At 38.1% G+C, this 23,990-nt stretch overlaps 1 long non-coding RNA gene across 2 annotated transcripts in view; it reads right to left on the minus strand.

Moving 5' to 3' along the window:
* The window catches only part of LOC133246589 (uncharacterized), a 93,220-nt gene that overhangs the window by 56,834 nt on the left and 12,396 nt on the right, over positions 1-23,990 (minus strand). The window lies entirely within an intron of this gene.

Raw genomic sequence — 23,990 nt, forward strand, 5'->3', positions numbered from 1 at the left:
GATTAAATGAGACCTTGCTGAATCGTAAATCCAGTAGAAGCCTGATTTACTGCTTGAAGGCCCCAAGGGCTCTCCTGTGCCTTCCTGGTAAAATCCAATCAGTTTGGGAAGCCTGGTCAGCCCAATTCACCCAGGCTCTCCCATTTGCCAGTTACAGAAGCCTACTTATGGAGAGCCTTCAATCCTTCATTCACTCAGTACATTTTTTCTTTTCTTTCTTTCTTTTCTTTTCTTTTTTTTTTTTTTGAGTCTCTGCTGTGAGTGAGGCCCTGGATTAAATGTTGGTAATACAACTATGGAACCAAACCTGAGGTCTGGTGAGGGCTCAAGGGGCTTCCCAGGTGGCACTAGTGGTAAAGAACCTGCCTGCCAATGTAAGAGACATAAGAGATGTGGGTTCGATCCCTGGGTCGGAAAGATCAGCTGGAGGTGCAAATGACAACCCATTCCAGTAGTATTGCCTGGGAAATCCATGGACAGAGGAGCCTGGTGGGCTACAGTTTATGGGGTTGCAAAGAGTTGGACTGAAGTAACTTAGCACATTTGCACAAAGAAACAAAAACATTACTCACTACTCAGCAATCCACACTGAAATAATTGATTTACTGAAAAATCATAAATGGATGCTAACATTATTAGGTGAAAAATTGGGAAATGGGATGCTCAAAAATCTCTTAAAATGGAAAAATGTAATGATCATCACTTAACCCAAATGATCAAACTCAGAGCTTTCCTCTGACCATTTGACAAGATTCTTCTCCCATATCTTTGATATTTCATTTCAAACTTTATTCTGTCTTCTTTTGCCTATTTCTCAATATATGTGTCTCTAGAGTTTAGTCTTCTGCCCTCTTTCCTTTTTCCTTTTAAATGTTCTTCCAGGGACAGTTCAGCCACTCCCAAGATCCTTGGACCTGTTTCCATCCCACATCTCTTTCCACCTCTCTAAAGTCTTAGTCTAACTGTCTGCTAGCCTTCCTCATTGGGACTTCCTCAAGTGCAACTTTCTTAGTACTTAACTTCCCCTTTTTCTGGCCCTATTCAATAATATTCCTCATCTTGCATTTCTTCGCTTAATTAACGGCCTCATGATCCATCAATTATCCAAACCAAAATTCTGGTGGTCTTTATTTGTATTGTCAGCCAAGATTGATTTATTTTCTACTAATGGCTGGGTGCTGTGTTTATTGTTAGACATGCAATAGGGGCAAACCAATTTCAACACATACTTACCTGGAGAAATAAACATTGATTAAGCAATCATACAAATATATGCATAATTATAAACTGAGACAAGTGTTTTGAGAAAAAGGAATCAAAAGCTAAGAAAGTAAAACAGAGAACCTATGCTAGATGAGGGGTGGAGTGGGAAAGGGGACAAGGAAATCAATTTCAGAACATTTTTCTCCGAGAAAATATTTGCATTCAGATAAGAATTTGGAATTAACTAAGCAGGAGAGGGAAGAGGTGGGTGGATAAAGAGGTGGTGGTCTCCAGGAAGAGAGAACACATGCAAAAACCTTGGGGCAGCAATTTTGAAGATGATATGAATGGAACAAGTAGAGTTCAAGATCGAATTGAAGCAATCACTGGGACCAAAACTTGCTGAGTATTTAAAACTATATACAATGTTTTGAATATCATCTTAAAAATCAATGGGAAGGTGTGGATCCGTTTTAAACAGTGTCTGGTGGAAATGATGGTGTCTTTTATAACAGGCAAAAATGGAAATAATCCAAAATGTTTATCAATTGATGAATGGGTAAATGTAATGTGATATATCCATACAATGCAGTATTTTCATCTAAAGAAAAGCAATCAGAAGTGATATACGCTATAGCATGGATGAACTTTGAAAACACTATGTTCATGGAAAGAAACCAGTCTTAAACATATATATACATTATGATTTTTTAACTATAAAATATCCAGAATAGATAGAACTATAGACAGAAAGTGAGGTTAGTATTTGCCTGGTCTGAGGAAGTGAGTGGGGGATAGCCAATGACTGCTAACAGGTAAATGGTTTCTTTTGGAGATTAGAAAAAGATGTAAAAATTAAATTATTGTGAGAGTGGTACTGCTTGGTGAATATATTACAGATCATTGAAACCCTTGATGTTTACAATTTTGTACGCTTTATTAAACTATTTTATTTTATTTATATTGTTTTTGCCCACACACTGCTGGGCTTGTAGGATCTCATTTCCCTTGACCAGGGATTAAACCCAAGCCATGGCAGGGAAAGCACCACGTCCTAAGCACTAAACCACCAGGGAACTCCCTGAGACATATATTTTAAATGGATGAAATGTATGGTATATGAATTTACCTCAGTAAACCTGTTTTCAAAAAGGAAAAAAAAAAGAAACAGAGATTTAGTCCAGATAACAATAAACTATTTTTAAATAGATGTAATTCCTATTCATTGATTCCAAGGTCCTCTTATTCTAGATATCAAGATAGCTTGGAAACTGGCCATCAGAAGTTTGTGTGATACAGAGAGAATCAAAACAAAAGGAATTTAATGATTTTGAGTGAGGTCTCTCAAGTCAGCTAAAAATAACATAATCAACTAGTGACAGATGTATTTATACATTTAGCTTCCTGAGCATGCTGTAGATACTGTGACAAAACTCTGAGGATTCAAATCATTCATTCATTCATCTGTTTACTGAGAGCCTGTATCTGGTACTTAATAATACATGCTTTAAACAATAGTCACCTTTTTAAAAGTATTAAATCAATTACCCTGAGGGATGGGATGGGGGTTCAGGATGGGGAGCACATGTATACTCCATGGCTGATTCATGTCAATATATGGCAAAAACCACTACAATATTGTAAAGTAATTAGCCTCCAATTAAAATAAATTAATTAATTTAAAAAATCTACTGAAACTTGAAAAAAAAAAGTAGTCACCTTTTTAAAAATATTAAATCGAGACTCACAGTCTGACAATAGCACTGAATATTGAATAGAAATGGAGACTATTCTTTAAATATGACTATAAGCTCTCCTAGTGCACAATTCAATTCTGGATAGCGGGAAGCTGGAAGCAGAAAACTGACATTTACGGATGCCTACAATTTTGTCAAGTACTGTGAATTAATTCAAAACTATGTTCTGATTTAATCCTCACAATAACACTTTGAGGTGAGTATTATCATCAGATGAGTAAACTATTCAAAGAGGTTATGTAACTTACAAAAAGTCACACCACCTGTAAGCTAGAGAGAAGATACCTGAAACGAGGTCTTCAGATTCTAAAAGCATTGTTTTGCTTTATTTTTGGTTTGTTTTGTCTGTTCTGGTTCCCAAGAAAACGTTTATGAATTAATTAATTTATTTACCAGGGGTTTATACACCATTACCATATGCCAGGTACTGTGCAGGACCCTACAAATGTGGAAAACAATCACTAACCTTGTAGTGCTCACAGTCTAATTAGGAAGACGAATCTTTTAACAAAGACAGCTTGAATCTTCAACATACTGTAAGATTCAGCTCCCTTGATTGAATTTCACTGTTTTCGGAGCTGTGCTATATGCTTCAGCATCCAGTAAGATGCCAGCCCCAGCTCTCCTTCCCAACAGCATCTCCTGCCACTTCATCCATGACCCTCTGTGCCAGACACCCTAACCCCTCCCAGCGATGCCCTAGACCACTGCTCTTCCTTTTCACATTCACTCTCCCTCTACTTTTGTATCTGCTTCCCCTTCTGCTGTTTCCTACCTCTTAGAAAAAATGTTAGCAGACTTCAAAATTTCAAGACAGGGAAGGACCTTGCGTTCATTCTGAGTTAGCCTCTTCTTTGTAGCGCAGTGGAAGGTTGCTTGGTCTAACCCAGCTTCAGGGCCCCATCTACAAATTGAGAAAGATAATAACCACCTCACCTGATATCTGTGAAAATAAGAGTGATAAACAAGCAGAGTGTTGGTGCAAAGTCTTTTCAAAAATGATTCTTGAATATAGGAATGAGGATGAGAAATGCTATGCATTAATAAAGGAAGAAATACTTGAGAGTCAGGGATGCTTCGTGAAGAAGGTAAGACTTAAATTACTCCTTGAAACATGAGTAGATTCTGAATAGTCACAATTGTAGGAGAGAGGCTGGATAGAGACTTGCTCTTTTTCTGTGTTTTAAATATTCTCTTACAAGATACACTGTAGAGCAGCATCAGGAACTGGCGGTAATAAGAAGGTTAAGCCTCCTTTCTTGAATAGTTAGTGCACTGTGTTTGTAAGAATGTGGAGATTCTTCCACCCTTTTTACTCTCCTGACCCAAAAACGGCTTAAGAACATCTCTAATTATGCCATCCACCAACTCGGCTTCTGAGCCTGACTGCAGATGCCTCCTCCACACATCTTCTTGCCACAAGCTCACAATTATTCACTGATTCTTTTTAACAATTATTTATTAAGACATATTAAAATCTTAATTTTTGTTTGAACCTTGACTCAGCAGTTACATTATTAGGAATTTATTCCAGGGAAATAGTTATAGTTGAACACGAATACCCAACTATAATATAAGAATGTTTACCATAAAGAAAAAAGCCAGAGATGACCTAGGTGTTCAGCAAGGGGCCTTAGTTACGTAAATCCTTGAAAATTCATAAAAGATAATACCATGCAGCCATTAAGGATGATGTATAAAAGAACACAGTATACATGTGAAAATATCAATGTGATTTCATATCAGTATATTAAGAATAACAACGATTGCATCTGGAGTAGTCTTATAAGCATTTTATTTTTCTCTTCTATAGTGAATACCTATTTCCTGTATTAAGAAAAATATGAGTATTGTTTTGTTTTGCCCACTCCTCACAGCTTGTGGGATCTCAGTTCCCCAGCCAGGGACTGAACCCAGGCCATGGCAATGAAAGCCCCGGATTCTAACCATTAGGCCAGTAGGGAACTCCGTAAGTTTTTTTTTTTTTTTTTTAAGTTTATTGGGTCTGGTCTTTAGAATGCCATATTAAAGAAAAAGGCAGAAAAAAAAAGGCAAGAGGCCAAAAAGATACACATGAAGTACCATAACTATTTTTTTTTCTGTAAGTTTCTTTAAAATAAGAAAATGATGAAAGATTAGTTCTCTTTATAAAGAAAATCACCTCTTTTCATCTTTCTCATTTCTCTTATAAATGCTCAATAAATATTAGTAGTATTTTAGCAGAAAAAGTAAAATGTTACACAAATATGATATAGTGGCAGAACTGTCACCGTTTTCATCTGAATTGAAAAGTTACTAATATTGAAGTAATTTCGAAGTCCTTTTTTACGCCTTTGAAAAGCATGTTTCTTCAAACTAGCAAAGGTAGACTTGAATGAAAAGCAGTTTTCTTCTTCCTCTCTCTTTTTATCTTTTTGTTGAAAGCTCTTGGAACACTTGTTATTTTAACAATTAATAAAAATTTTTAAATAAAATCATATGAAAACAGAATCAAAGTCATAAAGTAAAAGTTAAAAGATTTTTCTGCTTTTCCTTGCTAGGTCATCCATAGTAACTTTATATTTCTTTAAAAAAATTTTTTTTTCAAACACAAATGGGATTACATTAACTATGCTGCTCCATAATTTATTATCTTACCATATTTTGATATTATATATAGAATTTATTCATTTTTTCTCATATATACATAATTTTAATGGACTTTTTCATATTCAAGAAATCAATGTTCCATCCAATTAATTAAACTAAAAACAGTATCAGCAATAACTTTAAAACTGAGAAAAGAGCACTTTCAGCATTTTGGAAAATCATTTTGTTATATCATTTCTGATTTCTTTCTATGCCAATACATACTAGTATTAGAAAAACAACTACCATTTATTAAATACCACATATGTACTAAGTGCTTTACATATGCTATTCAACATAATAAGATAAAAATATCAGCTTTCCATTTTAGCAATGAGGAAAACAAACTTCAAAGAAGTGAGAGACTTGTCCAAAGTTACATAATGATATGTGACACAGTTTGAATTCAAACCCAGATCAGTCCCCAAAGATCATGTTCTCAAACACGTGCATGTATTAATACATATATGAAAAGGGAACCGTATTATACATATTATTTGGTAACCTTTTTTTTCACTTGAAAATACAGACTTATTTTTATCACAATAAATTACAACATTTTCATCATTATTTCTTTTTTTGGTCATATTACACAGCTTGAGGGATCTTAGTTCCCAAGCCAAGGATCGAATTAGGGTCACGGCAGTGAAAGTGCCGACTCCTACCCACTGGACATCCAAGGAATTCCTTTGTTATCATTTCTAATGACTGCTTTGGCCATCATTATATATAGAGGATCATAAAATATTGATGCCAATTTGTCATTGTTAGATACAGGATTGATTCCAATATTTTACTATTATAGTAATAACTGACATAAATATTTTTATTTGCCGCACATTTTAAAGCAGTCTCTCATATAGAAAATGTCTTTATTATTGCCTACTTCATGCAATAATTTCTTGTAGAACTTCAAAGAAGCCTGCATTAAAATGAATGCAAACTTCTCAAGAATTAATACATGTAATAAAGCAAAAGTAGTTCCTTTTTGTTCTAAAGTTTTACTTGGTTGACAACACTTTGTTTTAAGGAGAAACTGGAAACAATCTAAGAGACTAGCAAACGATTTTAATATAAAGTAGAAATCTGTGCTGTCAAATATGGCAACCACCAGCCACACGTGACTATTTGAATTTAAACTAAATAAAATTCAATTTCAGCACCTCAGTTTCACTAGCCATATTTTAAGTGCTCAGATGGCACGTGGAACTAATGATGACCATATTGGATAGGGCAGATACAGAATATCTCCATCAACACAGAAAACTCTATTAAATGGTGCTGATATAGAACACTCATACTATGAAATACTATACAGTATTTCAAAAGAATTCAGAAGACCTATATATATTGACATGAGAAGGTACAATTTTTTTTAATTTGTTTTTAACTTTTTATGTAAGTGATATTGACTCATAGGGCCTTGAGATTTTTATAATTTTATAAGAATGTAGTCATATCTGATGTGAATTTTTATAAAGAACCAATTAAAATTTTTTTCCACTGAAAATTAAATGTATAGAGTAGTGAAGGGACACAGTGAAGAGATGAAGTCACTTCGATTTAATTTATTGGAGAAAGTTCTCATAGAAGAGGCAACCCTGAGCTGTCTCAAATCTTAGCAAGTAAAGGGATATAAGACAGAGAAAAAAAGGAAATTTATCTATGGGGATGGACAGAAGACTAAAGCCACAGATGAGGGTTTAAAATCCAAAGCACTTTGATCAGTTTTAAATTTCAGGAGTGTCATGAGAATTAAGTAACATAATATATATGAAAACACTTTGTAATCTATAAAGTACTATCTAAATGAAAAAGATTGTTGTAGGAATCAAAAACCCTAATCTATATACTTTGAAAATTTGTGTACTTTGAAAACAAACTGCATGTAAGATAACATTCTTTATATGAAAATAAATGAAATTATTGATAAACACAATTACAAAAATAATGAATGCCTAGATAGCATTACATATGCATTAAGATTGAATTAATAGAATATTTACTTGTTTCATACACCTAAAGAGTCACTATTACAAATTATTTTCTCATAATTATGTTAAAAAAGAAACAGAAAAGCAAAAACATCTACCCAGAAATATCATTCTACCTCACGATGACTTCGTTTTTCTTTTGCATAAGCCTGTGTCTTTCAAATAATCCACAAGCAAATAGCTCCATTCTGTAGATGAGAAATTATAAAAGACCATGTAATCAGCTGACAAAGGAACTGAAAACAAGCCCAGAGGAAATGCATGGCTGTTCTTACAAAGTCACAATGTACTGTTCTGTTTGCCTCCCACTCTCAAAGTGTATATTCCTGACATTTCTTGTCTTATAATTGGACTTTATGAATGAGAGCTGTAGGATGCTGTCTGGTGAATGATCTGAAAAGGATATACTGAAACACAGTGGAGGTGCTGCAAATGCTGAATGCTAGGTTTTGTGTGGGAACTTAAATAAGAGGCATGAATTAGAAATTCAGAACCCCAAATTTTATTCTGTATAAAATAAGGGCTATTTTCTCAGTCCTTAATGGAGACTTTGAGTAGGTTTAGGTGACATATAATGTGAAAACCAAATGCATAGGCTTGGATTTCAGGATAGTCTGGAGTCCCATGGCTTCCCAGAGTTTACCCTTTACAAATGCTCTGGTGAAAAAGAGCTCAATAATGTTTCCTCTTCTTTAATTTCATTTCTTCATCCTAACTGCTGAGCAACTATTAAAACACATGCCTATTAACGTTTCTATAGCATGTTCTTTCTAACGTGCATTCAATTTCATCTCACATGGTCCAGCTGATGTATATACCACTGGTTAGTCAAGAATTAGTTCACTGGGACTCTGGAAATAATCAGCTATATTGGTAAATGTGCCCTGTATTCCTACTATGTGCCACGTGAGAACCAACAGCTGGACAGTTTTATTCACATTCAGACAGGGCACAACAAGGATTCTCTTTTGTTGGCAAAACTACTAGGGAAAACGTTTCTGAAGCAGGGGCAGGCAGGAATCAAAAAAGTAGGCTTGAAGAAATTCTCCAAGGAAACAGGCCATTATGTTAATGGTCTGTTTGTCTCTGGGTGGTAACATTGTGGGTTTTTTTCCCTTCATTATGCTTTTTTTATACTTTCTAATTTTTTTCCACAATAGGCATATATAACGTATAAACAGAAAATAATAAAGTAAAATCTTAAAAGAAAAGGAGTTTCCAAAAGACTATACAAAACGAGGAAGAGATTCAAATGTAAATAAGTCCATTGATTGGTATAGTTGACTGCCAATCATATTGATGGACAGCATGACTCCAGCTACTTAATGAACTGTTTTTTCTAAATCAAGCATTGGGCCTCAGCCTTTGGTAAGAAGGAAGTATACCATTCACCTTTTGAAGGTATTAACTCTTCCTGGACTCTAGGACTTTGCTCTACTGAAAGAAGAATTCATGCACCAGCTCTTCCCCAGAAGCCCTAAAATAACTTGAAGTTTTCATCTGTTTTTATCAAGGATAATCATGAGATCCCTGAGGAGAATAATATTGCACTATGGGTTAATATAATACAGGTTAAAAACAACCACCAAATCAACAACAAAAAGTAGGAAATTCAGTCATTGCCTTTTGTTTTTACATTTGTGTGAACCTTTCTGTCACTAGAAATGTCTAGGCCCAGCTAAGTTCTGGCTAGTAAGAAAATCAGAGGGAGCCCCCACCCCAAGTATGAAAGAGTCATTCATCGAGAGCTGGGCATGAAAGTCCTCCGTCCATAGTGCGTTTTATCCTGAACACATACCCTCCAAGTACAGATGGCTCCTCAGGGCAGAAATTAAAGATGAAGAGAGAAATGGCTCTCCAACAGAACACAGTACGTTAATTCACTTAGAAGGCACAAGGGTGTGTCTGCTTTACTGACTTTTCCGAAGGCACAGAATTTGGCCCTATTTCTAGTTATAGTTAATATGTTTACTCCTTAAAATGTGCCTCTAAATTTCCCCCAAATGAAAGCCATGGCTTATCACCAAATTCTAAGAGAGCTGCTCACTGGTTTGAAAACACTTGGGGCCACTTGGGTCTCAGAGTCACTGGAGGCCCAGACATCACCTTTGTCTTCACCCTCCCCTCAAAGCTCCCAAGAGCCGGCGAGGCCTTTCACTCATGAGTTCTGGCAGTTGGCTGAGGTCTCCCTGCGGAAAAAAGAAAGGGGGAAAACTGTGCTGGGTGAGGTTGGCCTCTCCTAACGCTTATTAATAGAGAACATGTGGGCTGAGGCTAAGGCGGGGGCTGGGGTTGCTGAGTAAACAGGATGGGATGAGAAAGAGAATGATGCTTTTATATTCTTGTCTATTATAGATCCAGTGAGGCTCTTTAATGGAGATAAAAGGGAGAGACAGATTTAAAGGAAGTCGCTTCCAAAGCTAAACGTGCCGACCACTGACGTCTACTGTCTCATTTCCCGGGGAAGAGAGCTGTGTGGTCCTCAGCACTGCTAACCAATCTGCTAATCAGATTCCACCAAGGTGTTCTTGATCTCTGGCTCTGTTGTACCTCTATCATTTGAGAATTCTATTTTAAACCGTCATTTATTTATTCATTCGGCTAACGTTAATTGAACACTACTATTGCCAGGCACTGTTTGGGGCACTGTGAACACAGCAGTGAACAAAAGAGCTTTCATGGACAGTCTAGAGAGAAAGGCCAGCAAAGAAGAATTAACAGAGTGCAGACTGCAACACCAACCAGACATAGGTGCCGGGAAAGGAAGTACTGACCCCAGCTTTGTCTGGGGAAGGGTGGTCAGGGAGGGCACCCTGAGAAGGAGTCCATGACACCTGAACTGGGCCTGGAGTTAGCCAGCTGGAGAAGGGAAGGGAGGGCTTAAGGCTTGATAGGACAAGAACATTCCAAATGGGGGAAATGCCGCCACTGCTTAGAAAAGTCCCGTTCCTCTTAGGGGGAGAAGGCAGAGGTATCCCAAGGACTTTAAGGAAATATACTATAGAAACTACACAAAAAGGATGCTGGTGTTTCAGAGAACATCCAGGTGAGATGCCACACTTAGAGGAAGAATGAGAAACAGTGCTGTTTGCATTTGAAACTTTCTTTCCACACGATGACCTATTTTTGATTCAAGCCCATAAATGCCTTTTTATAGAAAGGGAATTAAAGACTATGAGGCAGGCAGATATGGAAGGGAGTTTTTTCTTTCCTTATTGAAAAATGCTGGTATTTCTACAAATATACAAAGTGTTTAAAGTGTCTTAAGTGTGTTTGTCCCTGTAGTCTTAGACACAGTGTTGCTAAGATACATAAACCATCACATTTAAAATTTTTTGTTGACATCTGAATATTAGGAAGGTTTCTTATTGTTAAAATTTAATTTTTAATACTTTATACATATATCAAATATACTGAGTATTCAGGAGATTGCTATATAAATTTGAATCTTCCCCCAAATTTAGAAAAAATACACAGGAAAGTATCTATGATAAAGTTTTAACCATGAAAAAACATAGTTGTATTAGAGAACTTAGCTGCTACAGTTTTTTTTTTTCATTTATCAATTTTATTTCAGACAATATAAAAGAATGAGAACTTTGTCAGTATTAAAAAAAAAACTTTATTCATGCCATTATTTCTTTTCAATCTGCTAGCTAAAAACATGTCCATATCAAGCTTTTGTTTCCTGATCCTTATTATAGTCTCCATAAAAATCATTAGAAATATACTGTCTCAAAAAGAGAAGCTGATTCCTCTCCTGTCCAAATTGTTAGTTTTCTGATTGACTTTGAAAACCAAAACTTTACTCTCTTTGAGGGAAAATAATCTATTTTTCCAGAGAATTTCAGTCTGTCAGTCACTCTGATAGACGCATAGCTCCTACTGTATTATTTTTTGCTTCAGCTAACCTATGTTAAAGCAAAATCATTTTTAAAGCTGAAGACAATTCAACATTTCTGATTAGCTCCAAAAGTTCTGCAGTCAGCTGGTGACTGCCAAGTTTTCCCAATGTAAGCCATTATCCTGACTCATTTTCTTCAAGGATCAGACAAGCATGTGTGCGATCTGCCCTACAAATAAAGTTGCATCTAAACAGTCTGTCTGAGCAAAGAAATTAGAACTGCTAAATTTTTAATGCATATACTTTTCATTTTAAACTCACAGAAAGATACTTTAGCTCCAAGACATGAGATGATTTGTCATTGTTGTTCAGTTGCTCAGTCCTGTCTGACTCTGCAACCCTGTGGACTACCTAAGCACGCCAGGCTTCCCTGTCCTTCACCATCTTCTGAAGCTTGCTCAAACTCATATACGTTGAGTCAGTGATGCCATCCAACCATCTAGTCCTCTGTCATCCCCTTCTTCCTGCCTTCAATCTTTCCCAGCTTCGGGGTCTTTTCAAATGAGTCAGCTGTTCACATGAGGTGGCCAAGTATTGGAGCTTCAACTTCACCATCAGACAAAAAGTTCAGAAAGTCTTCACCATTCATCATTTTTAGTCAATGATCCACTTGTATGTTGGCCAAAAAGTACTGTTACAATAAATTACTATATGCAGTCAGAGGCCACAATCTTCATTGATATTTCCTCTTGGGGACCAGAGAAGTCAGTGCTTTGGTCAAAAGTACAGATTGAGTTTAGGTAGTTGGGGATATTTTTCAACAATTCTTTTTCAGCGAAGTACGGCTATGAAAAACTGTTATTGTGCACACTAGCTGTTATATAAGTCAGTCATCCCAAAGAACCAGAACATCCGAAAACATGGCCAAGGTCACTAAGTTGCTATCCTGAAGGAAGAAACCTGATTAAAATGTTAAGTCAGTGGAATAAAATGAGGAAACTAGCTTACTTGCTAGTTTTTACTTCCTCCCTCCCTCCTTTCCCCCTCCTTTCTCTCTTTTCCTTTTTTTTAAATCCAGATATCTTTAGCCTGAAGCCTGTTTGTTACATGTTTTTACAACTCAGACTCATCAGCATTAAACCACACTTCTGTCAGCCAGAATAGTTATAGCATACCAATTATTTAAATTGTCAGAACCCTCAGGTTAAAATTCTTCAGGTGCCAAAAAGCAGCAAGTCTCTTCAGCCTGTGGAGAAGTTGTTTCTCCCCAGGGTTGAGAGCTGGGCTTTCCTCTGAATCCGAGGGACAAACACACTTAGACGTTGAGCGGGAGCTTCTTCCCTGCCGCCTGGAAATGGATGTTCTGAAAGACAACAATGTCACTGACCCACCTCTCCCTGGAGGTGAGCCAGGGGTTCAGAGAGACTACATGAGAGGAAAAGGCAGACACTCTGATTCTCAAAAGTAGCTGCTCAGCAGAGCTACCTGGAAAGTATTAAAAACTATTCCGATGCCTGGATTCTATTTAATTGGCCTAGGTATTTTTAAAAGCAGCAAAGCATGAGGATAACTGTTTTGAAGTATGCACATTTCACATTTAGGCCTTAGATAAGCTAAGGTTAAAAAAAAAACCAAACTGCCCCTCATCTAAGCTGGAAAATGTATCCAAGGAAAAGAGATAAAACAGTTCTTACTACAGTGTTCCTCACGATTATTCTGTTGTCACGGCCATCTATAAATCCATGAAGATTGTTAATCAGTTTACTTAGCCCCTCTTCAGAAGCTCTATGTCAGAAACTTTACATCTAAGCAACTGCAAACAGCTGTCAGTACAAACATCCTGCTTCTTTGCTTCTCAGGCCTTCTGCGAGAGAGGAATAGAGAACTAGGTTTCTAGGTACAATACTAGTGAGCTGTCCTTTTCATAGGGTGGCCCTTAGCCAGGGCCAGCAATTGTTGTCTGGCCAGAATGTGGGCCCAGGGTCTCCAGATCATCCCATTTTTCAAAAGAACCCAGAAATCTTTACATTTATGTGAAATCTTCCAATTTCTAAATGTTGGCAAATAATTAAATTGTGAATAATCAAAACACATCTGCTAACCAAAATCAAACTGCCAGTTTGCAACCTCCTATCCGGAAGGCTCTTCTTCATCTCACCATCTCAACTTCATGTGGCTAGTTCATATCAGCCTTCAATACTCTCTTCTGGCGACAGTTCTTTCAAAATGCCCCCACCCCTACCTCTCCTTTACCACCAGTCTAGTGCTACAATTCTGGGCATTCAAACACACCTCCAAAGTTTGTCTCCTTACATTGCTTATCTCCCTCCCCTAGTAACTATCCACCCTGAGGGCAGAGATAGTGCCTTAGTCTTTATTTTAGGAGTTAACTTTAATATGTTAATCCCAAATTGGATTCTGATTCAGCAAACTAATGCTTATTAAATGTTTACAATGTGTATATATAAAAATTTAACCAATTCAAATTATGGTCCCCTCGAAATATAAGCAAAGAAAATACACACTAGGAAAAAAATACATGTTTCTCCAAATTCATATCTTTAACTTTTTGATTTGCGTTTCCTCCCAGATCTAATTCCTTTGTGAGCATACTGGAAACATCTCCATATGGCACTTTTATCTTTAGTATTGCTTAGTAGTTGGCCTTGGAAGCCACTATGGGTTCAACTTTGGGCTCTACCACCTGGGTGACTTGGGTAAGTTACTTGACCTTCTTATTCTAAGTTTTCTTACAGTATTTAAACTGGGGATAATAATAGAACCTGCCTTAAAGGCTTGTCATGAGGATTAATTATGCCAAGAACTACCTACTGTGCTGGGCCATTACTATTAGTAATGATTGAAGAGAGTGGCCTCCAAGAACCCTTAAGGGTAAGCATTATTATCCCCATCTGATAGATGAGGGACCAATGAGACTCTGATGTCAACTGCCCAAGGTCTCTCTGCTAGTACATCACAAGAAGTGGGACGTGAACACGAATCTGCCACCAAGCCCATTGCTTTTCCAATTATCCTAGGGAAAATTCAACCCAGTCTTCCCAAATGTTTGCCAGATTACCAATACTTAAAATCTGCTTCACATATTAAGTGAGCCCTATTCACCTTAACAAGTCTCCAACTGCAAGTAAATTTCTTTTATCATTATCCAATATTAATAAAAATAAAAGCTAGCACTACTGAGCTCTATGTTGTGCTAAACACAAGTCTTTCATTGTCTTCTTTAACCTCTGTGGGCTTCCCTGTTGGCTCAGTTGGTAAAGAATCCTGCCTGCAATGCAGGATTCCCAGGTTCAATCCTTGGGCGGGGAAGATCCCCTGGAGAAGGAAACAACAACCCACTCCAGTAATTCTTGCCTGGAGAATCCCATGGACAGAGAAGCCTGGCGGGCTACAGTCCATGGGGTTGAAAAGAGTCAGACACGACCTAGCAACTAAACCACCAATCTCTGTGAAGCAGTGATTATTATTTTCAGATGAGAAACCGAAACCCAGAAAGTTAAGTCACTTGCCCAAGGACACAAAATAGCAGTTAAGCCTAGACGTCAAACCTCTCTGCCAGGCATTGGAATTTCCCAGACAGATACAATTTCATAAAATAATAATAATAAAATTATGAACCAACTTACCAACTCTTTATTTCAATTCCATTAACTCACAAAAGAAAGAACATTCTAATACACCATGGAGAGTTCATAATTACAGAATAAAATCATTAAATACATTTAACCTTATGAAAAGTTCCTGACATTGTTTTAACTTTTCTGTGTGAACTGGTGGAAGCTGTGTACCATTGCCTTCCTGCCACTGTTATCCCTCATCCTTCCCCTTCTGGTCACCTGCAGCCCTTTTACTTCATATCCTCCTACTTCTTCCTTCCTTCAGAGCCAAGATAATTGCCCGCACTTAGGCTTGGAATCTCCCACGGGAGGAGGAAACTCAAATGCCAGGGTAAGAAGGTGGTTGGCCCAACCAAGACATGGGAAAACGGCCTGGCAGCCAGGATGTAAATGGTCCTCCGTGCGCGGAGCGAGTGGTCGCTGAGGGAGGCCATGGTGTGCCGCCATATGCAATGCACAGTCCAGGAAAAGGGAGCAGGACAGGGGGCAGTTCCACCTTCCAAATCCCAAGATGGAGACAGGGCTGAGCCTGTGGCAAGAAAAAGGCCCAGTGACAAAGAATGTTTGAATGCCCTGCCAACCAGCCCACCGTACCTCCTAAGTGCGTTCCTCCCACAGAATCACCCAGATAGGTAGTTGTGCTTCATGGGACTAACACCCAAGAGGACAGTTAACCTGCAGTGTCTGTTTTAGTTCTTCTTACTGACATATTACCAGGAGAAGGTTTTGTTCTTTTGAAGATGTGCAGGGTTGGGGGAAACGGGTAAGGGAAAGAAGAGGGCTTCACCAAATCAGAAGAGAAGTCAAGGGCTTCGCTGGTGGTCCAGTGGTTAGGAGTCATCCTGCCAATGCAGGAGACGTGGGCTCCATCCCAAGTCCAGGAAGATTCCACATGCCCCAGAGAAACTAAGCCCACGCTTTAGAGGCCCTGCCCAGAAACTAGAGAGTAACTTCGCTTTGGGCAACTATAAAAACCTTGTGCAGCAACACGAGACCCAGTGGCAGCCATAAATAAATAATTTTTTTTTTTTAAAGAAGTCAAAGCTTGTCAGCCCCATCCCTTGTATCAGGAAATGTGCACTTCTTTTATACCCAATCTGTTCTGAACCTGTTTGACTTTAGGTCAGTGCATGTGACCTGCCGAAGTTAATTCTACAGAACAATGGAATTGAGTTAGCCAGGCTTCATCCTATTACCTTTTGATAACAAATTTTTTTTTCCCCCTCTCACAGTGAGTTCCTGACACTTTCAACTATTGGTGTTGCCAGTGAAAAGGGCTGAGTTAAAAGATGGAACCAAGTGCATTTCCTAAAACTCTTTGGTGGGTTTAAGGACATCTTACTTCTTTTCATTGAACATTTTCCTTTTCTCACTAACTTAAAAGGATAAAATGTGTACATGGGGATGTGGGCAGGATTTGACCTCTAAATTCAGGGGCTGGCTTACGAATTCAGTCATGTTTGCTATTAGATTCCAAGAGGTATTTGCCAACAGAAAGCTGATAAAGTTCTTTAAAAGCCATTCCTGAAACATCGCCTATGATATATTCATAAGTAGAAAACAATTAGAAATATTCATTTTATCACCAGAATTTTGCTTGAAAAAATAAAACAAGCAAACACACATAAATGCACATACAAGTAAAAAGATTAGGAGGAAATATACAAAAAAGTTAGCGGTGGTTAGTTTTGGATGTTGAGTTTTATTTTCTTCTTTGTTGCCTGAGTCTCCTTTGCAATTTTTCTGCTTGTAATAAATATTTGTCTTTTATTAGGAAAAAGAGTGTTTTAAAAAATTTAAAGCTATTTTGTTTATCCTAGAGACCACCAGATTCATTCCTGCACCCTGCATAGCTGGGTGACAACTCCTCACCAGCCCCTGACAGCTTAGATATGAGCAGGTGGGCAAGACTGACAGACTGCTCAGAAAAGCCTCTAATGTTAAAATAATGTAAAACAAATGGGTGGAAAAGAGAAATATGAATCAAACAATGATTATACAATGAGAAGAAAAATAAAAAAATAAAAATCAATACTATCGGATAAAACATTGCAGTTATGAAACAGGATAAGATTTTTTTCACGAACATTCAGAAAACAAACAAAGAATTACTGGAAATCAAAAATCTGAAAGACACAAAGGTAGGGTTGGAAGCTAAGGCTATTCCAGAAAATAAAGCAAAAAGACCTAAAGATAAAATGAATAGAAAATAGAAAAGATAGAGATACAATATCCAAAGAATAGGAGTTCCAGAAAGAACAGATAAAATATTAATAGAAAGTAGGAACTTACAGTAAAATTATTTTTAACTTTTTTTCTAGTAGAGAGAACATGAGTTTTCAGATTCAAAAGGGCCTACTGACTATCCAGCAAAAAGGATGAAAACAATCCCCCACTAAAGCTATTTTTCCCTGTAATTTTTGGCGTCCCCATGTGGCATGCAGGATCCTAGTTCTCCAACTAGGGATGGAACCCAGGCCCTCTGCGGTGGAAGCACCATGTCTTAACCAATGGACCGCCAGGGAAGTTCCCAACACTAAAGCACGCTAGAGAAAAGTGGAATATCACTGGGGTAAAAAACAAACAAACAAACAAACAAAAAACGTCTTACAAGACTCTAAAAAGAAAAAAAAAAACATGTCACAATAAAAGAGCTTCAGATTTCTTGATAGCAACATTGGAAACTAGAAAGCAATGGAAAAAAGTCTTCAAAATTCTAAAGGAAAATGATTATTACTGTGGAATTTTATATCTAACCAAACCTTTACCATGTATGATAGTAGAAAAAATAATACTTTCAGAATTACAAGTTTTCAAAACAGTTACTTCTCCTCCATACTTTCTCAGGAAGCTAGAGTTTGGTCAGTAAACCAAAGAGAGGAAGCCATGGATACGGGAAGCAGTATTTCACCCATGGGAGTGGTGACAGGAATGAGCAGGGTGCTCATGATGGGAATCTATGAGGACAGCCAGTCCAAGTTGGTGCAAATCATAACGCCCCTGGGGAGAATCTGCAGGGAGATCAGATTGGTAGAACATGTGATATCTGCGCATCTTGAGGGAAGACAAATACCAAAGATGAATTAATTAAAAGAAAACAACAGTTAAGAAGCAAGAGAACTGTACATGGAACAACAGACTGGTTCCAAATCAGGAAAGGAGTACATCAAGGCTGTATATTGTCACCCTGCTTATTTAACTTATATGCAGAGTATATCATGCAAAATGCCAGGCTGGATGAAGCACAAGCTGGAATCAAGATTGCCAGGAGAAATATCAATAACCTCAGACATGCAGATGACACAATCCTTAGGGCCAGAAGCAAAGAACTAAAGAGCCTCTTGATGAAAGCGAAAGAGCAGAGTGAAAAAGTTGGCTTAAAACTCAACATTCAGAAAACTAAGATCATGGCATCTGGCCTCATCACTTCATGGCAAATAGATGGGAAAACAGTGACAAACTTTATTTTTTATGGCTCCAAAATCACTGCAGATGGTGACTGTAGCCATGAAATTAAAAGACGCTTGCTCCTTGGAAGAAAAGCTATGACCAACCTAGACAGCATATTAAAAAAGCAATTTCCAGTAGTCGTGTGTGGATGCAAGAGTTGGACTATAAAGAAAACTGAGGACCAATGCTTTTGAACTTTTGAATGCTTTTGAGAGAAGACTCTTGAGAGTCCCTTGGACTGCAAGAAGATCAAACCAGTCCATCCTAAAGGAAATCAGCCCTGAATATTAATTGGAAGGACTGATGCTGAAGTGAAACTCCAACACTTTGACCACCTGATGTGAAGAACTGGCTCACTGGAAAAGACCCTGATGCTGGGAAAGATTGAAGGTGGAAGGAGAAGGGGACGACAGAGGATGAGATGGTTGGACGGCATCACCGACTCGACAGACGTGAGTTTGAGTAAGCTCTGGGAGTTGGTGATGGACTGGACGGGGAGGCCTGGCATGCTGCAGTCCATGGGGTCACAAGGAGTCAGACATGAGTGACTAACTGAACTGAACTGAAAACAAAGCAAAATACATAGGAAGATAAAGCAAATGGGAAGATAAGATAATTATCAGGGAAAACAAAAGTTACACAAGAAAAAAAAATCATGGTTTATGAGATGACTCAGCTGTGAAAAGTCATTGTAGTATAAACCCTAGTGCTGACCAAACAAAAATTAGAACATAAATAAATCGGGAGAAGAGGGAGATGAGAAGGGTGGTATGTGAGTGAGTGGAGTGGGGGCAAAGAGAGACAAAGCTTAACCTCATCTTCTACCAGAGTGAAAAGTTGTTAGTTGGCACCTACAACTGAAAAAGCAAGAAGCTAGCAATTAAGCATGTTATATGGAAACGTGGAGGTAAATATAAACAGCAACAGCTGATACATGAAAGTGGTTCTCTCCAGGGAGAGGGAAGTAAGTGTCTAGGAGGTAGAAAACTATTGCTTTTCCTTTTAAACCATATGGAACCATTCTATTCTTTAAGCTATGGGCATGTATAAGCTTGATACAAGAATAAAAACAAAAAACTGAAAATTTAAATAGGAAAGGTAGAACTGGCTTTTATAGCTCTACGTTAAATCTTGGGTTGTAGCACTTCTCTACATCTAACCATGCTTAAATTCCTTAACCTCTCTGAGCCAGTTTGTTTCGTCTGTAAAATCAGGACGCTGGTGGTTGTGAAGATTGAGTGAGGTTTTAAGGCCCTTTGCCTACACTGGACAGTTCATGTCAGCTCCCGGTCAAATGGCCAAGGCTTCCACCCTTCATGTGGTCACTGTAGGAGCCTAGCAGCCGGAGTCTTTCTGCCCTTTAAAGTAGAATTCTAATCACACCAGTGCCCAGTTGTTTCAAGAAAAACTTTAGATCCATGTTAGTTTCAATGGTGGTTCAGTGGTTAGGATGCCACACTCTCACTGTGGAAGTCCTCAGCTGAGGAACTAAGATCCTACATTCCCCACAGCGCAAACAAACAAAAAAGTAGAGCTAGCACTGATTTAGATTATTTTTACTTATTTTTTAGACTATTTTTATTATAATGTTATTTAAATATTGTTTGGGTGTTTAACTCTGTCTATACATAGAACTTAAGCAACAATAAAGTAAAAATAAATTTAAATGAAAGCCAAATCACAAAACCAATAGAATCCAAATAAATATTAACATAATGTGACACAGGTGACGTGCTGAAACCAAATCACAGCTCTTTGAGAGAACATGCTATCGAAGGGTCTTATCGGTCTTCATGACCAGGCTACTGGATGCTAGGTGGTGACCCAAATTCTCCCTACTTTTCTGTGAATCCTTCCCTAGCTGGCTGGGGAACTCTTCAGTCTTAGCTTGGTACTAGTGTAGTTCTTATGTGATCTTTTCTTATTAGTCAGGTACAATGAAACTTAACACAATTTGGCACCAATTTAATCATAAACGGAAACCCAGGTTCAAAAAATTGAGGAAAACCCTAAATTTAAAATCATCATGGAATTCCCTGGCAGTCCAGTGGTTAGGACTCCACGCTGTCACTGCTGAGGGCCAGGGATCAATCCCTGATCCAGGAAGTAAGATTCCACGAGCCATGTGGCAAAGCAATGTGAGAAATTCTAAGACTGATATATGATATGCTGTGGGAACACAGGAAGGAGCCCCTCAACTTACTGGGATTGACTTTGAGTTGGTCTTCAGGCTGCATTAGAGTTCTTCAGCTTAACAAGAGTGGATGGGGGAAGGAGTCTAGGCAGAGAATATTGCATGAGACATAATAAAGCACAGAGCATGCAGGGAAGAGTAAGTAGGTCTGAGGTTACATAATGTATAGTAGATGAAAATAACCAGAAAAGACATCCTGGAGTAGATGATTACATTTGGATTTTTCCTATTGGTTTTCATTTGATGTGTGTGCATTTCTATGTGTCATTCATACAGATAGATAGACAAGATATACATATATATATATATATATATGACAATGTTTCTGTAAATAAAGCATTGTTCTAGATTTGGGGGATAGAGAGAGAAATTTTTGCAGTACTTCTTGAAAGAAGGATACACAGAGCAAACAATAACTCATAGGAAGTAATTCTATAGGAACCACAATAGAACTGGCCAAGTAATGCTTATGGTTTTTCAATGAATAAAATCTAGAATAGCTAGAATGGATAGACTGCATGTCCTTCAAACAGTTTCTTCATAGATAACATTTCTATCAAGTGGGATAGAAATGGGCAAAAAGTGGTTGATTTCAAAATCTTTGTAAAATCTTAAGTCTGGAGTTGGTTTTCATGGCAACTGGTAGCCATTGAAGAGTTGTAATCAGTAAGCTGATAGGTTAATATATATAAATTTTAGGGGGTGGGGTGTGGAAAGAAAAGCCAGAAGATGGATGAGGGGTCTGTGTCATTGTCTAAGATGGAAAAAAACAAGACAAAAATGAATTAGGTAGTAAGAATGAAGTAGTAATGATAGACATGCAGGAATGTACAGATATTAAACTGGTAAAATTGATAAGCTTTATGACCAATTAGTGCTAGGGAGTGAGAAGTGAGAGGAGTCAGATTTCTGGCTTGAGTATCTGAGTGAGCTTCAGTTCTCTTTCTAGAATAGTATGAAACATATTGAGAGAGATGGGTTATGATGATGAGTTCTGGTAAAATTTGATATTAAGACATGAAGACAGATTGGATGTAATTCATTTTTTTTTTTGATACAAGAAGACATATTGAGATAGTGAGGGGACTGTACATTGCTACAGCCACATTATGAGGCAATTTGGCAGTATCTCATATAATATTAAAATGCACATACTGCCTGACCCAACAATTGCATTTCTCAGTATCAGCCTCACTAGGAAGACTGTGCCTTGCAGTATTGTAATACAAAAAATTCAAGTTACTTAAATAGCCTTTGATAGGGAAACAGAAAAATAAACCATAATAATGTTTCCAGATTTGCCAAGTAATAAAATCACCTGGGATATTGATTGAAAATCATTTCTCCAACTCCCTTTCCAGTCCTCCTATGGCAATAGACTTTCTTGGGGAGGGTCCTGAATATTTCTGGGGTATATTTTTTTACCACAAGGAAAGTTTACAAGAGAGTTATGAAAGAAAAAAAAAGAGTTATGAAAAGTGTTTTCAAAACTGTATCTAGAAATAAACAAATGCTAGGCAGGATTTAAAAAGAATGAGGGTAGCTCTCTGTGAAATACCTCACAACGAGCTCCAGGATATATTGAGTGACAAATGCAAGGTATAGAATGAACACACAGTATGATACCATTATGCAACCACAGACCCACACACAGAACAATATATTTCTAGAAGTAAATATGGGTTTGAATGTGGTGATTTCAAAGGGAACGTCTGTAATGCTTGGACTTTTTTATGATTAAAAAAAAGTATGTGTGGGGACTTCCCTGGTAGTCCAGTGGCTAAGACTACATTCCCTAACGCAGGGGCCTCAGGCTTGATCCCTGGTCAGGAAACTAGATCCCACATGTTGCAACTAAAGACCTGGCTCAACCGAATTTAAAAAAAGTATTTGTGTGTTAATTCTATAATTAGAAGCACGTATTTATCTACTGCTGGTGTGACTAAGGTGACGAAGTTAGCCTATGCAAAATACGATTTGTCTTAGACCATACACCCTGAAGCATATTCTGAGTATATTATATTATCAAATATTTGAAGTTTTTCTCTACATATATTGAGCTGGTTCAGTGCTTGGAGGGGCCAGGGCAAGGGAGGTGGCAAAGATGGGGAAGAAGTACCCAGAAATTCCCTGCTACTTCCACATCTGCCTATCTTGAGATTCAACTCATATACTGTCTCTAGGTCCCACCAACCTGAATTCATCTCTTCTCTTCTAAACCCCACCCCAGTCCTTTCCTCTACTGATATATACATGTACTCCAAATTTCCCCAAGCCCAGCAGTGGCCTGCATACCTAGCTCTCAGTACTTCGTGATTATTGAAGGAGATGCTCCCAGCTCCGCCTCGGAGGTCTGAGAATGGTCTTCTACTTGCCGCTGTAACTACTGCTCCCTAGAAGTCACTCAGTCCTCTCTCCTCACACATTCTCACCCCAACTCTTCCCTCCTCCTCACTGCTGTCTACAATCCTTGCAATAGGAAACATATGCTTTCATTATATAATTAAAGCTGAGTTTCAAAATTCAGCTCCCCTGGGGAGAGCTGTAAAAGTTAAATGGTTGCATCCCATCCTTCCTGGAGGACCGGATGGGCAGGAGTGGGTGGAGAAAGAGTAGATGGTTCCTACAGACCTGGGAAAAGGTGAGGGGCAGGGGTGGGGAATATAAACTCTGTTGATTCTTTACAAAGGAAAAACAGATCAAAATGGGGAGGGGGGAGCTCTCTTCATAAGTCTGCTACATCAGTTACCCACTCCCACGTTATTTTTTCCTTTTTCTACCACTACACATGGCTTGTGGGATCCCAGTTCCCCAATCAACTGAATCCACACCCTCAGCAGTGAGAACGTGGAGTCCTAACCACTGGACTGCCAGAGAATTCCCAACAACCACTCCCACTTATGATCCCCTTGGCTATCCTAATAAGAAAAATCTTGACATGAGACAGCTTATTTCAAGGCTTTCCTTTTGAAGTCAGTCCATCTATTTGAGATGGGGAACATCTTTGGACAGTGTCACCCTTCAAGCCTGCTGTGAGTGGCTCACTTAGAGGCAAGACTGAGGACACTCTCCAAGAAGTGATGCCATGTCTCCATGTGGTTCCAGACTAGCAACCCCAACAAAACGGACAAACCATTGTTCTTTTTACAGATCGTATGCTCTGGAATCTCATGTCTTTTGGCATTAGTGCCATCAGCTCGCTGCTCTAACCCTCCCCGACAGACACATTGATTGTATTACTTATTCAAGATATGTATCAGTCAAGGGGCTGGCAGGAAACAT

Source organism: Bos javanicus, chromosome 1 (assembly GCF_032452875.1).
Source record: "Bos javanicus breed banteng chromosome 1, ARS-OSU_banteng_1.0, whole genome shotgun sequence".
Classification (NCBI taxonomy): Eukaryota; Metazoa; Chordata; class Mammalia; order Artiodactyla; family Bovidae; genus Bos; species Bos javanicus.